Source organism: Ranitomeya imitator, chromosome 1, assembly GCF_032444005.1.
Source record: "Ranitomeya imitator isolate aRanImi1 chromosome 1, aRanImi1.pri, whole genome shotgun sequence".
NCBI lineage: Eukaryota > Metazoa > Chordata > Amphibia > Anura > Dendrobatidae > Ranitomeya > Ranitomeya imitator.
In genome coordinates this window covers 1143519214-1143527371 of record NC_091282.1, presented here as the reverse complement: position 1 = coordinate 1143527371, position 8158 = coordinate 1143519214, and positions in this window count along the sequence as shown.

Sequence of the window (8158 nt, the reverse complement as noted above, 5' to 3'; positions counted from 1 at the left end):
GAACTCTATTTTTGTTTCCTTGAGTGGTTTTTGTAACTTTTCATTTTTAAGACTCTGTACATATTAATTGTTATTTCAAAATGTTATTGTCCCACAGTCCCGGAGTACTGTTCTTAACTAAGGGGGAATGTGGCACCCCTAGGGGTATTTGCCACAAAAATAGTTACTGACAGTAAGTACAAATACTAAAATAGCAAGACTGCACTACCACCTCCGGCCAGAAGGGGGAGCTCCAGAGACTCCCCTTGATCCATTCTGGTCTGAGAGAAGAAATGGCAGTTGGGCTAAGGAGCTGATAGTGAGAGGTCATACAGCTGAATTTCTAACAGCCCTATGACGGTTTCCAGGCCGAAATCACCGGCCTGAGGAGAAGAGGGATAGAGAAAAAGGACATTGTGAGAACCGGGTAGCATTAATCACTACCCAGAACAGGCGCAAAGACGGATACCGGATCCGTGGCTGTATTCATTATATATAATACAGCAACCGGAAAAACGTGAGGTGATAGCTTCACTAGGGTCGGATGCAGCAACAGACACAGAGTTCAGCGGTACTCCCAGAGGGGGTAAACCGATAAAAGGACTCGGGTTGCCCGTCGAACCAGGACCCGGAGGGGACAGATTGGGCCGGCAGCCAGTTCACATACAGCAGCAGGGCCACACAGAAATTGCGCACAATAAGAGGCGAAGACCCCGGCAGGGTCAAAGTAACTCAGAGTTCCCATACAGACTCCGGTGACAGGACTGGTTGTAAATCCTTTTATGTTAAAGTAAACTGGTTAAACGTTTCAGTGCCTCAGTCTTTCATTTGGACAATAGCCATCTATCCAGGATCGAGATCGTCACCGCTGGGAGAACCTGCTGCTGATCAAGTAAGTGCCTGTCCCCTCATGATACCCCTTACACTGTGCATTGCCTGAGGCCACAGCACCGGGTCAAGCCACCCGTGACATCCCCCTCAAGAGACAGACTCCATTGGTCCGGTGCTGGGTATCCCGGTCTCCTGGGCGTCACACTGTCCTAAAACTGTTTTTGTCTTTAACAAACGTTTTTGTCCAGATACGGGCCTGCCAGATGAAAGCTGTTGCGATGTAGATGGCTGCTGCGGATCATCCTCCTCAGCTTCTGAGCTACTGGCAGCGGCACCCTCCTCCCCCAATGGCTGCCAATCTGGGTCAACAACTGGGTCATCTATCACCTCCTCTTCAATGTCATGTGCACCTTCCTCTGTGTCACCGTGTAAGGTGCTATAGCGTTCGGGACGGGGCACCATAGTCTCATCAGGGTCAGATTCTGGCTCAGTACACTGCAAGGGCAATGTAGTGATCTGAATCAATGGAACAGCATAATAATCTTGCTGTGGCTGTGCATCAGTGCACTCCATGTACGATTCATCTTGTAATGGGCTGTTAACAATTTCCCTTTCTAACCCAGGCACGGTATGTGTAAAGAGCTCTATGGAGTAAACTGTAGTGTCTCCTGCCGCATCCTTCACTTTTGGTTTGGGTGAAGGACACAAGGGAGCATCCACTGACGACTCGCTGCTTTTATATTTCAAACTTTCTGAAGAGGCGAAAGAGCTAGAGGCTGAGTCAGCAAGGAAAGCCCAAACTTTTTCCTACTGCTCTGGCTTTAAAAGCTGTTTTCCTACTCCCAGATAAGGGAGCCTTCGAGGCCTTGTGTAGCCAGACGATGACGCTGGCTCAACACCTCGAGCCTTTGGTGTTATTTTGCTTTTCCCACTACCACCAGATGCTCCACCACCACTATAAGTACCAGCTGGCAACGACCGCCCACGGTCTCTTCCACCAGACTTCCTCATTTTTGGGAAAATTTAACCAAAATAACAACCGTTATATGGTACTGTAAAAAAGGTAGAAGGTGTATATAAACTTGTTGAGAATTTAAATCTCTCTTTTTTTGGGGGGGAGACTGAACCAAAACTCAGGCCCAGTGTATAACACTACACAATGTAAGTGGCAGAACGTGGCTGGCTGATATACGACAAACTAACAGAACTGACGTAGATCCACTTAGTGACAATTTAAATCTCCCTTTTTTGGGGGGGAGACTGCACCAAAATTCAGGCCCAGTGTATAACACTACACAATGCAAGTGGCAGAACGTGGCTGGAAGATATACAACAAACTAACAGAACTGACGTAGATCCACTTAGTGACAATTTAAATCTCCCTTTTTTGGGGGGGAAGACTGCACCAAAACTCAGGCCCAGTGTATTACACTACACAATGTAAGTGGCAGAACGTGGCTGGCTGACATACGACAAACTAACAGAACTGACGTAGATCCACTTTGTGACAATTTAAATCTCCCTTTTTTGGGGGGGAGACTGCACCAAAACTCAGGCCCAGTGTATAACACTACACAATATAAGTGGCAGAACGTGGCTGGCTGATATACGACAAACTAACAGAACTGACGTAGATCCACTTAGGCTGGTTTCACATTTGCGTTTTTTGCAGCTGCGTTTTAGCGCAAAAAACGCATGCGTTTTTTTCTTTACTTAACATTAAAAACGCATGCGTTTTTTTGCATGAGTTTTGCCGCATTTTGACGACGCATGCGTCGTTTCTATGCTTGCGTTTTGTTGCGGAAATGCATCATGCAGTAATTTCTAGAGGCGTTTTTTTGCCGCAAAAAAGCATGCTTTTTTGTGGCAAAAAAACGTATTGCTGTCTATGTAAACGCATGCGTTTTTAAGCACATGCATTTGCTTGCGTTTTTAAACGCATGCGTTTCAACAGAAAAACACAAGAATACACACTGATAAGCCACCCCCCAACCCTAACCCTAGGGATCCTAACCCTAACACTAACCCTAGGGATCCTAACCCTAACCCTAGGGATCCTAACCCTAACCCTAGGGATCCTAACCCTAACAAGAAGAGAATGTCCAGCTTCACTGAATCCGTAAAAAAGAGTTTTCTTTATTCACAAACTTTAAGCATAGAGGATACAGACTTCAGCACGAACCATATGGGTAAGAATCTCTCTTTAAACGCAAATGTGAAACTAGCCTTAGTGACAATTTAAATCTCCCTTTTTTGGGGGGGAGAATGCACCAAAACTCAGGCCCAGTGTATAACACTACACAATGTAAGTGGCAGAACGTGGCTGGAAGATATATGAAAAAATACAAGGACTGTAGTACAATTTCAATCTCCCTACAATGATCTCAGGACAAGTATGGCAGCAGTAAAAAGGACTGCTGCACACAAAAGTGTGGACAAATAAACAAGATAACTGTGCAGAAAGGAGCAACAGGATTTTTGCTTTTAAAAAAGCAGTTGGTTTGCACAGCGGCGTGCAAACAGCAATGCAGCTATCAGGGAGCCTTATAAGGCAGCCTAATAAGCTACAGAGCTGATGCACAAAAATATAAACTCCACTGTCCCTGCAAAGAAAAGGTGGTGTTGGACAGTGGAAATCGCTACAGCACAAGCAGTTTCGGGGCTTTATCTTCCCTCCCTAACTATATCCCTTCTTCTGATGCAGCTGCAGCAACCTCTCCCCATGCTACGATCGGAAAAAGTAAGATGGCGGCCGGCGTGCACGCCCCTTTATAGCCCCTGTGACGCCGCAGAAAGCAAGCCAATCACTGTCATGCCCTTCTCTAAGATGGTGGGGACTGAGACCTATGTCATCACGCTGCCCACACTCTGCGTCCTCCTTCATTAGCTGAAAGATGACGTTGAAAACGTCATACGAAACGCGACTTTGGCGCGAAAATCGCCGACCTCATGGCCGATTCCACACTAGGATCGGGTCGGGTTTCACGAAACCCGACTTTGCCGAAAGTCGGCGATTTTTGAATTTGTCCGATCCGTTTTGCTCAACCCTATTTATGACTGCTCAGAGATTACATTTTTATCGCCTCAGCAGCATGATTTACAGCTACCAGCCAGCTTGATTACATGTGTGGATTACCTAGCAACCAGGCAACCCCCACATGTACTCAGGCTGGCTAATAGCTGTAAATCATTCAGCTGCCGTGATGAAAACTAAATCTCCGAACACTAACAAATACTCGGAGATCACCCGAGCGTGCTCGGGAAAACCCGAGCAACGAGTATACTCGCTCATCACTAGTCAGGAGGTGTCCCATCTCTCGCATACTCCTGTTAGGGCCTTCCTCTCTCTTTATCATCCCATTGTCCCTATATGTTGTGCCGTCCGTTGGACATACCCTTGTTCGGACGTGACACTAAAACCGACCTGCATCATTTTCCTGAGTCCCTATGGCTCAAGCTGAAGCCTTTGCATCCTGATTCAGACCCTCACAGATAAAGTTATTGAGTTGCAGTCACAGGTGGTGCAACAGCTTCAGCATATGTCTGGATTCTTAGTCTCGGCTCAGGCCTAGGCTCAATCGGAACCCAAAATATCTCTCCTCGACAGGTTTTCTGGTTGAGAGAAATGTATGATCTTCAGGGTAGCCTGTAAATTATATTTCAGACTGACCTCGTTCCTCAAGTAATGAGGAACGAGTGTAGATTGTAATCGGCTTCTTAAGGGTAATCCCCAGTCCTGGGCCTTCTCTTTGGGTTATTAAAATAGTGATTTTAGTCAAACTACAGTAAGCAGCCCAGTAAGTGACATCTCGGGAATCAAGGTCATTTTCTCTACATTATGCTCATTTTAAATTGGGAGGTAAAAACCTGGAGACAGATTCCATTTGACAGTCAATAAGATAGACATGTTGACAGTTATTCCTCCTACACATGAACACTCAGTTCGGTTGAGCATTCATGTGGTTTCAAGGAGAGAAGAGAAAGCTGTCCGATACCAAATCACAACATCTGATGCACTGCACAAATGTCAGGGTAGGCTAATACCATTGACAATCAGCCATTGTTTAAATTTGTGCATTTTAGGTTATGATGCCATCTGCTACAGTAAAGTAAATATGTTACCTATATTTTTCTTTTATTATAACCATATACTGACTCAGTTTTACCTGTACACTTACACTATATACTGTATACTATGTACAGAGCTCCTGTGTATAACGTCACTGGTGATCCCTGTATTATCTGTACACTATATACAGAGCTCCTGTGTATAATGGCACTTATGGTAATATTAGTATTGTGCTTTTTTTGTTAATGATCAGTGTGGCGGTATTTGTCCCTTTCATGTGGTATTATTGGTCACTATGTGGTGGTAATATGTGGTCTGGTCATGGTGTGATGGTATTTGTCTCTTGTATGTGGTATTATTGATAAGTTTAAAAAAATGTATGAGAAACATTGCCTTAAAGAAAAATAAATATAACTATACCTAACCAGAGTATTATTTTAACAAAATGTTTAATAGTTAGAGTAGAGTAGGGCCCTGCCAAAAAGAGTCTACCATGTCATAGTGGCGGCTTAAAAAAAATCTTTTGGCCCAAACAAAAGATGATGGCTATGTATGTGATCTGGAGTTATATGGGAACTGATAACGTGTGATTGGTGATAGCGTGGTGCAGAAGTAGAGTTTTTCCAAGAGTGGGCGGTATGACTATGGAAGGTTCGAAGGATGTGGAGCGCCCCCAGACACAGGGCCACGGGGTACTCGGCACCGGGCCTCTTCTTCTTGTGTTCTGAGGATGTCACGGTGGCTAGACCTGGTCCGTGACCCTGCTAAGGGGTGTCCAATGAAAGGTGGCGGTTTGGTGCGTGGTGCAAGGTGCAATGAATAACGAGGACACAGGGTTGCAGTCTCTTTACCTCTTTACTGGAGACTTCGGGATCTGCAATCCAGAGCACTGCTAACAGGGCTGGCTGAGACCGGCCGGTCCGAAGGCACATCCAGAGTTCCCTTTGCAGGTGGAAATCAGTGCCTACCAACAAGCGCCTGTGTGTTGTAGTCCTTCCCTGCTGAGCACCACGGGATAGTCCTCACAACTGTCGTGTCTTTTTCTGATGTTCTTTTCTCTCTCTCTGTCTCCCAGATGATATGGCTAGGACGCACCCATATGACGGGGTAGGCCTGGAGTTCTTCCGGGACCCTGGAGTCGCCTGTTGTGAATTCTGTTGTCGAACTCCCTCCTGTGGTCGTGAATGGTACTTCGGCGAGTTCTGTCCATGGACTCCCTCTGGTGGCTGTGAGTGAAGCTGCTGCTTCTGAGGTTCCTTACACAGGTGACATGGTTTATCCTTTGGTTGGCTGCTCTATTTGACTCCACTCAGATCGTTACTCCATGCCAGCTGTCAATGTTCCTGCATTGGTTCAGTTCGCTCTTGGATCTTTCTGGTGACCTGTCTTCTCCAGCAGAAGCTAAGTTCCTGATAGTTATTATTTGTTCATTGTTTCCTTGTCCAGCTGGTTATCATGATTTTGTCTTGCTAGCTGGAAGCTCTGGGATGCAGAGTGGCATCTCCGCACCATTAGTCGGTGCGGAGGTCTTTTTGCACACTCTGCGTGGTCTTTTGTAGTTTTTTGTGCTGACCGCAAAGATACCTTTCCTATCCTCTGTCTGTTTAGTAAGTCTGGCCTCCCTTTGCTGAAACCTGTTTCATTTCTGCGTTTGTGACTTTCATCTTTACTCACAGTCAATATATGTGGGGGGCTGCCTTTTCCTTTGGGGAATTTCTCTGAGGCAAGGTAGGCTTTATTTTCTATCTCTAGGGCTAGCTAGCTCTTAGGCTGTGAAGAGGCGTCTAGGGAGAGTCAGGAACGCTCCACGGCTATTTCTAGTTGTGGTGATAGGATTAGGGCCTGCGGTCAGCAGAGCTCCCACATCCCAGAGCTTGTCCTGTGTGAGTTTAACTATCAGGTCGTGCCGGGTGCTCCTAACCACCAGGTCCATAACAGTCGCCCCTCTCCCACAATTGCCTCCTTTGTCTGCTTAGGTGATTTAGGTGAGACAGCCAACCTAGAGTTAACTGTCCTGCCGTGGTTCAAAGTAATGCGTAGAGTCTCTTACTTTCTCAGTGCTCCGGCCACCGGCTACGCGCCTCAGAAGGATGTTGAAACGATCTCAGTGGCACGACTCCTTCTGGTTCTATATCCTTTGTGCTGTGATCACGCTTCTCACTTCCCCACACTATACTTCGCTTCATGTCCTTTTTTAAGATGCCGCCGCAAGGTAGTGCAGGGGCGGCTCCGTAATGATCTGTCCTCTTTCTAGGCCGCTGTCAGGATCCCACCCCTGACAGGTCCTCTCCCGAACTCTCCCGGGCTCTTTCTGCCTAACTTCCCGTCCAACCCCCAGTTTTACCAGAGTGTGAGGAGTGGCCTAGTAGATAGAACCACTCCCCCTGGTGGCCGGAGTGTGAAGTGTAATGTGTGCTTGTGATACCTGGTCAGATGAACTCCTTTAGCGCAATCAGACATAACATCGCTCCCCTTAGTGGCAGAGCGACATTACTGCAACGACCAGAACTTTGGGACGCTGCAGATGGAGGCGGAGCTGGGGTGGAGCCTGGGCAGAGTCTCAAGAGGGCCCAAATATGTTGCAAGTATGAGGCCCTGAAATTTCTGGTGGCAGCCCTGACTTGACAGCATCACTGAGCTGTTCCTCTGATCCATTCACAGCAGTTCAGTTCTGTGCTTTACAGCAGCCACATGAGCATCGGAAACTGGTATCAGATGTCTGATGGACTTTTAAGGGAGTGCTTTTCTGCATGCTCCTTTTGAAACTTCACAGGGAAGTTTTTTCAAAAGCGCCCTTTTCTCATGTATTTCTGCACAAAGTCTAGTTGGGCAGATTTCACTCTTGGGGTAGGTGCAGATGGCTGTAGATTCATCTGAGTGAATCAGGCAGATTATGAAAATGCTGCATGCATTGTGTCAGTGCATGAAAATCGGGCTGCATTCAAAGGTCATCAAAGGCATGTACTACGGAGGACAGAAAATGAACTTCAATCCAATATTGCAGCCAGCGGGTAAGGAAAGGGTGAATCAAACACCCGAAAACCCCGCCCCTATGGCTGAAGATTGTTCCCTCCAAATTCAGGTGACAGAGTCCCTTTAAACCTTTTTTCCTTTCTGGTCATTGGGGGTTAATGCAGTTTTCTCCCCCCGGTGGCCGCTGGTGTTATTGCATTGGTGCTGGGTCAGCTGATGTTTGTGACCACTCCCACCATCCTTTATAAGGTCACCTGGTGCATCAGCTGACTGTTGGTTATACAGGTCCTTTGGATACCAACCTTG